The following is a 6,000-nucleotide window of genomic DNA, read 5'->3' as shown; positions in this document are numbered from 1 at the left end:
GGTGCTTACCAAGATGGATAGGTCATAATAAAGATGATGCAAAGTACTTAAAATGGTTTCTTCATGATAGCTTATGCTTTTCGCAAACAAGTCAGCTAGTCCACTAAAGAATGCCTTGCATAATCCTTGATGTCGCTTATTTTGGTTTAAGACGGGTAAGTCTAGCTGAGTACCTTCTCGTACTTAGGGCGTTGTTCCCATTGTTGTTGTAGATGGTCAAATGTACTACGGCTATTGCATTAACTGCCTGTACCCAGCGATGGGTGACAACTAGGACCAAGGGTAATGGTCACTCCGTATCTCTCTTCTGATGCTTTTATTGGAGATGACTACCTACTGGCATTGTATCTGAACTAAAAGTGTGTGTGGCTTTAAAACTATTTGCTTCCGCTATTTCAGATTGAACTTGGTTTGTAATAACTTTATATTCTAAACTCTGATATATCCAACTGTCATTACGAACTTTATGTAACATGTGACGGTACTTGCTAAACTTGTACGATCTTGGTTTGTATGTCGATTGGTTTGAAATCCTTCATGGTTTCACGGACTACCGGGTTATACGGGCTTAAGTTTGCTAAATTATCTGCTTTGGCAGAAGATTTCCTTACTTAATCTCGTATAATTGGTCAGTTCTGTTAGAGATTATGCCAGTTGCAAAGTTGATAGCAAAAGCACATCTGAAGGGTGCCATTTGCTTGGTAGATCACTTGTGTCTTGGTCCTCTAAGAAACAAAATAGTGTGGCTTTGTCCACCGCCGAAGCAAAATACATTGCCGTGGGTGCTTGTTGTGCATAAATACTTTACATGAAACAAACTTTGCTATACTATGGTGTAGTTCTAGAAAAAGTACCTCTTTTGTGCGACAATGAAAGTGCAGTAAAACTTGCAAATAATCTAGTTCAACACTCTCGCACCAAGCACATAGATATCCACCATCACTTTCTTAGAGATCATGTTGCAAAGAATGATATATCATTAGAAGGTGTAAGGACCGAGGATCAATTGGCGGATATCTTCACTAAACCACTAGATGAGGCGACTTTTTGTCAATTGTGGAATGAGCTCAATGTTCTTGATTTTAGCAACTTCACTAGAAAATGAGCTTGTGTTGTCCCTTGCATTGCATTGTAATATACAACATGTTTAATCTTTGGTAATACATATAGGGTTTGTCTAACATGGTTAAGATAACCGCCGTAAAGCGTGTGAAGAAGCTTAACCTTGGATCAAACTTGACAATCAACTAGATTTACTTTTAAGTATTACATTGCATATGCATGAATATTGTTTTGTCGCTTCTCTTCAATCACCCTTTTATTGCCTATTTTCTTAAAAAGAATTATAGCTTAAGGCAAAATACTTTGAAAAATTTGAGGGTTTGAGAGAGGTCACTCACATCAGTCCCAATTGGTGTTTATTTGGATCTTATTGAAGTTGGGACTTGATTGGGAACAGGCAGCACGAAGGAACTTTGAAGATTTGCTAGAAAAGAGTGACCGGACGCTACATCGGACTCTAAAGTCCAGCGTTCGGTCAGTTCACAGGAGGTGAACCGTTGCTGCTATGGAGTGACTGGACTCTGTTGTTCAGCGTCTAGTCAGATGGCGTTCCTGCGTCTGGTCGAGCGAAGACGATGGAGATAGGTTGGACTGGACTCTGGCTGCGTCCGGTCAGTTGTGATCGGACATGTCCAGTCATGGCTCCAGGGGATTTGGACCTCTCTAGAGTCGACCGGACTCTAGGTGGCAATGTCCGATCGTTGCCACCGGAGCGTCCGATTAATTGAAATCATGCAGGATTCGAACTCTTATCTCTTTCCATTTCTATTCCGTCACGGGGACCCATATAATCCAACCACCATCGTGCCTTTGACCTATTCCGCCTACGCCGACATCACCGCCTCGCCTCGAGCTCGCCATTGCTCGCGCCTGTGCCCTAGCCACTGAATCTGCCAGTGCCGCTCCTTGCTCACATCGCCTCTCGAGCCGCCACACTGCGCTACTCAGCCAGAGCTACACAGCCGCACCTCCCCACACCCACGTGCCGCCGTGCCCGCGTCGCCTCGCCCACATTGCTCCTCACTACCATGCCACGTAGCAGCGCCGCCATGCCCTGTTCCAGCACCGCCGCCGCACCACCGAGCTCGTGCCCTAGTGCTTCATTGCCTCACCAACCAGCGCAACCCAAACCCTAGCTTCATAGTGCCAACCCAATGGTTCTCCGTGATCCATTCCTTTTTCTTTGGTTCGCTAGTTCATCAGGTAGCAAGCCCTCATTTCCAATTCCGTATCTAATGCTTGCTTCTTAGGGTTTTGTATCTCTAGATATATTGTAATTATTTATAAATCTGATCTATTCTAACGTGGAGCGAGTCGGTGTTTCTGAGGTCTCTTTGGTAGTTGTCAGTCAACTCAGGGCCAAGCTCATGAGTATGGATCGAGGCCAAGCCTCGGAAGTGTCAGTTGACAGTTGATTCTTATCAGTGCAATTGTTCTTTTCAGCTCCATCAGATGGCTCATGTCAAGAATGTTGGAGGTGGTCCCGGTGATGAGGATTCAAGGCCCCCGCCTCGCCTGCCTTCTGAGGCAAAAGGCAAGGCGATGAAGAAGCTTGCAACAAAAAAGCGCAAGTATCCAGATGTTGATACAGCGAGAGCAGCCACAGTTGCAGCCGCCGTAGAGCTTACTGAGAGAGGAGGTGCTCGAAGTGGTGTAGTCATTGCAGATCAGCTTTCACCAGCTCAGAGGGCCACTGTCCAGGAGGTTGAGCGTCATCATGGTGGTCCAGCTAGGACAGCCATGGTTGGAGGACGGCATGTTGCTATAGATGAGAGTCAGTCTTAGGGGGAGTCACAGCAACAGGCACAACAAATAGAGCAGACTTAGGAGGGAGTGTAGTCAGAGGAGATAGCAGGCACCTTAGCCACAGTTATGCCACTCTGGTCATACCCGTTCCTAGGTGACACTAAGGGCAGAGACATAGAGGAGGGGTTCTCGTCCGCCTCCTAGACCACAGGGTCCGCCTCCATTGACTCATCTGGATTTGAGGGCCGCCATGGCTAAGCAGGTGTAGTAGCTTTGGTTCATTCAGTTCAAGGAGTGGTTTCTGTCGAGGTGGGATGAGCGTGTATTAGAGGGCTTCTACACACCACTACAGGAAGATTTTTATAATGCATATCTTAACAGTGGGGCAGCATTTAGGTCTCAGAGGGTGTGCAACATTGAGTCCATTGTAGCAGCAGCTGGAGAGCATATTCACCCTTACCTATCTTACTTGTCAGGGCTAACAGACTTACTCGGATGGATAGGCTTATATGTTCCATCTTGGGTCCATGAGTTCTATGCTACACTTTGGATTGACCCGTAGCACAGATTTATACACTTTGCATTCAGAGGCAGAGATTATAGGCTGATGAGTTTCAGGGTCAGGGAGATTCTCAGGCTTCAGGACCAGCCCGTCTAGCTACATGAGGTTTGCTATGGATAGACAACGACTCCTAGATGCCCTCATGGTGGTATGGTGCCTCATACAGATTTGGTCCACCATTGCTTCACAGAGCCATTCGGCGAGAGGTCGAGCAGGACACCTAGTGACCTCACTCCTACAACTAGAGTGCTTGATGCTATCATGAGAAGGACCCTGCTTCCAAGAATGGGATATCGCGAGGGGTTGACTCGCATTCAGTTATGGCTACTGAACTCTCTGATGCAGCAGACTGTATTTGATATTTGGGATCTCCTACTATCAGAGATGGAGGATACTATTGCAGAGGGGTTCAGAGGTCACTGATAGTTTCCCTATGCCCACTAGATTACTTTTCTGATTCACATTGCAGTTACAGTGAGGCCACCTAAGATGCTAGTAGAGTATAGTGGTGCTACTATAGAGTTCCCTGCATACAACATGACTCAGATGCTCCGCCATAGTGTAGTGAGGACACCTAGCCAGCCACGTCGTCGCCCAGAGGTGCCGGAGACTGCAGCCCAGTAGGATGAGACCATCAGGGGCATAGCAGCTACAGAGGAGGAGCAGCTTGATGCTCAGAAGGAGGGGATGGTCTAGAGCGACCCTAGTGATAGTACTGATGATGACTACCAAGACATTCCTCAGATGCCTCCACAACGACATGATCATGAGGCTGATAGCTCCAATTCAGCTCCACCTACACCACAGATAGACCCCGCTCTACTTGCTATCCTTGAGCGGATGAGGCAGGATCAGGCTCGCCAGGCCTAGGAGACCGCTACTACATTTGCATAGTTTTAGGCCAGACAGGATGAGTTTCAGCGACAGCAGCAGGTGATCCAGCAGTAGCAGCAGGCTATACAGCAGCAGCAGTAGGCCATGCATCAACAGTAGCATCTCATGTAGCAGCAGTTACTCAGATTTATGTAGCATGTCATCTCTGCTATTGGAGCTCCATTGCCACAGCATACACCTCAGCTTGGTCAGCCTGCCACCACTTCACAGACTCTAGTTGTACAGCCCAGTGTGCTTTAGAGTCAGGGACAGACTGCCACTCAGTTTGCTTCACCTACAGAGCAGGTGTCCTAGTGGTTTGCCTCACCAGTGCCAGCCCCGCAGTTCACACCTTTTCAGATGGGCTTCACACCAGCTCAGACTTCCTCGCTGCTTGTGCTAGATACTACAGTCTCTAGGAGCCTTGGTGCTACCTTCAGTGAGTTGATAGGGCAGCCCACTCTGTCATATCTACATGTCCTAGGTCCTTCCACAGATGCACCTATTATCGGGACTACAGAGATGCTCCCTTCGTTAGTTGCATCATCAGAGCCATCTGCGTCAGTCATACCTACAGAGTCTCAGACCGCTCCAGTCCCTGATCTGACCTAGACCGCTTCAGCGTTGCTTCCAGCTATAGAGGGTCATACAACTCAGAGCTCAGGATCAGATTATGATGGCACACTGTTCTAGCTCGCTCCTCGCACCTCAGCGCCTGACTCATCCGCTATAGCCCCACCGACCGACCCTTAGGTTTTGGTGTTTGACGCCAAAGGGGGAGAGGGATCAAGTATGTTAGACTTGGGAGCGATTCATTTAAGGGGAGTTTATCTATAATATTTGGCTTTTTATGTGTGATACACTATTATCCATTTATGTGTTTACTTTTATGCATCGAACTATTTTTATGTGATAGTGATATCTACACGATCGTGATATTTGACATGTGTGCTCTCTACTTTGAATTATTTATATGTCATATCACTTTTGTTATGCTCATTTGCTTTGCTTTCGTGTTTTACTCCTATGCAAATGAGCTTTATTACTTGTACTCATGCTTATTTCATATCTTTTGAGTACATTATGTTGGTTTGGGTCATATAAGCTTGCCTAACTCTTTTGTTCTTATTGTCAAAAGCTTATATGAACCAAGCATGTTAAAAACCTCATCTCTTTCACATACTTGAGGTGGTATTGTCATCAATCACCAAAAAGGGGGAGATTGAAAGCATCTAGGCCCCTAGTTGGGTTTCGGTGATTAATGACAATACGAGATTACTGTGACTAATGTGTGTTTTGCAGATGCAATTAAGTTAGGCCATGGTAATGGCAAGTGATTGGGCAATCATGGGTGTCATGCTCCTACGATGGAAATCGTTTTGGTTTTCAAAGGATGGACGACAAGGTTAAGGATGGACTAGTTCTAAGTGTCGTTTGATGTTGAAGAGATACTTAGAGTAGTTAAGGACTTTGTTTTTCCTTTGACCATACTATTAAGGGGGGTATGGACGGATAGCTTGACCTAGGTGAGTCTAGTGGGTTAGGTGTGGTGCACACTTGTCAAAACTAGCACTAGGTAGCTCCAAAACAACCCTTAGATCAATTGGAGCAAACTTCATTCACATATGTTTGCGAGTTAGAAGTGAATGGAGGGTCAAATGCTGATCGAACGCTGGTTCCGGTGTGACCGAACACTGGCGCAGAGTCCGATCAGTTCATTTGATCAAGGTGAAGTCGTCTGGTATGACCGGACGCTG

This window comes from Miscanthus floridulus, chromosome 9 (genome assembly GCF_019320115.1).
Source record: "Miscanthus floridulus cultivar M001 chromosome 9, ASM1932011v1, whole genome shotgun sequence".
NCBI classification, from domain to species: domain Eukaryota; kingdom Viridiplantae; phylum Streptophyta; class Magnoliopsida; order Poales; family Poaceae; genus Miscanthus; species Miscanthus floridulus.
The sequence above is the reverse complement of the archived record's forward strand: the minus strand, read 5'-3'. Positions refer to the sequence as shown.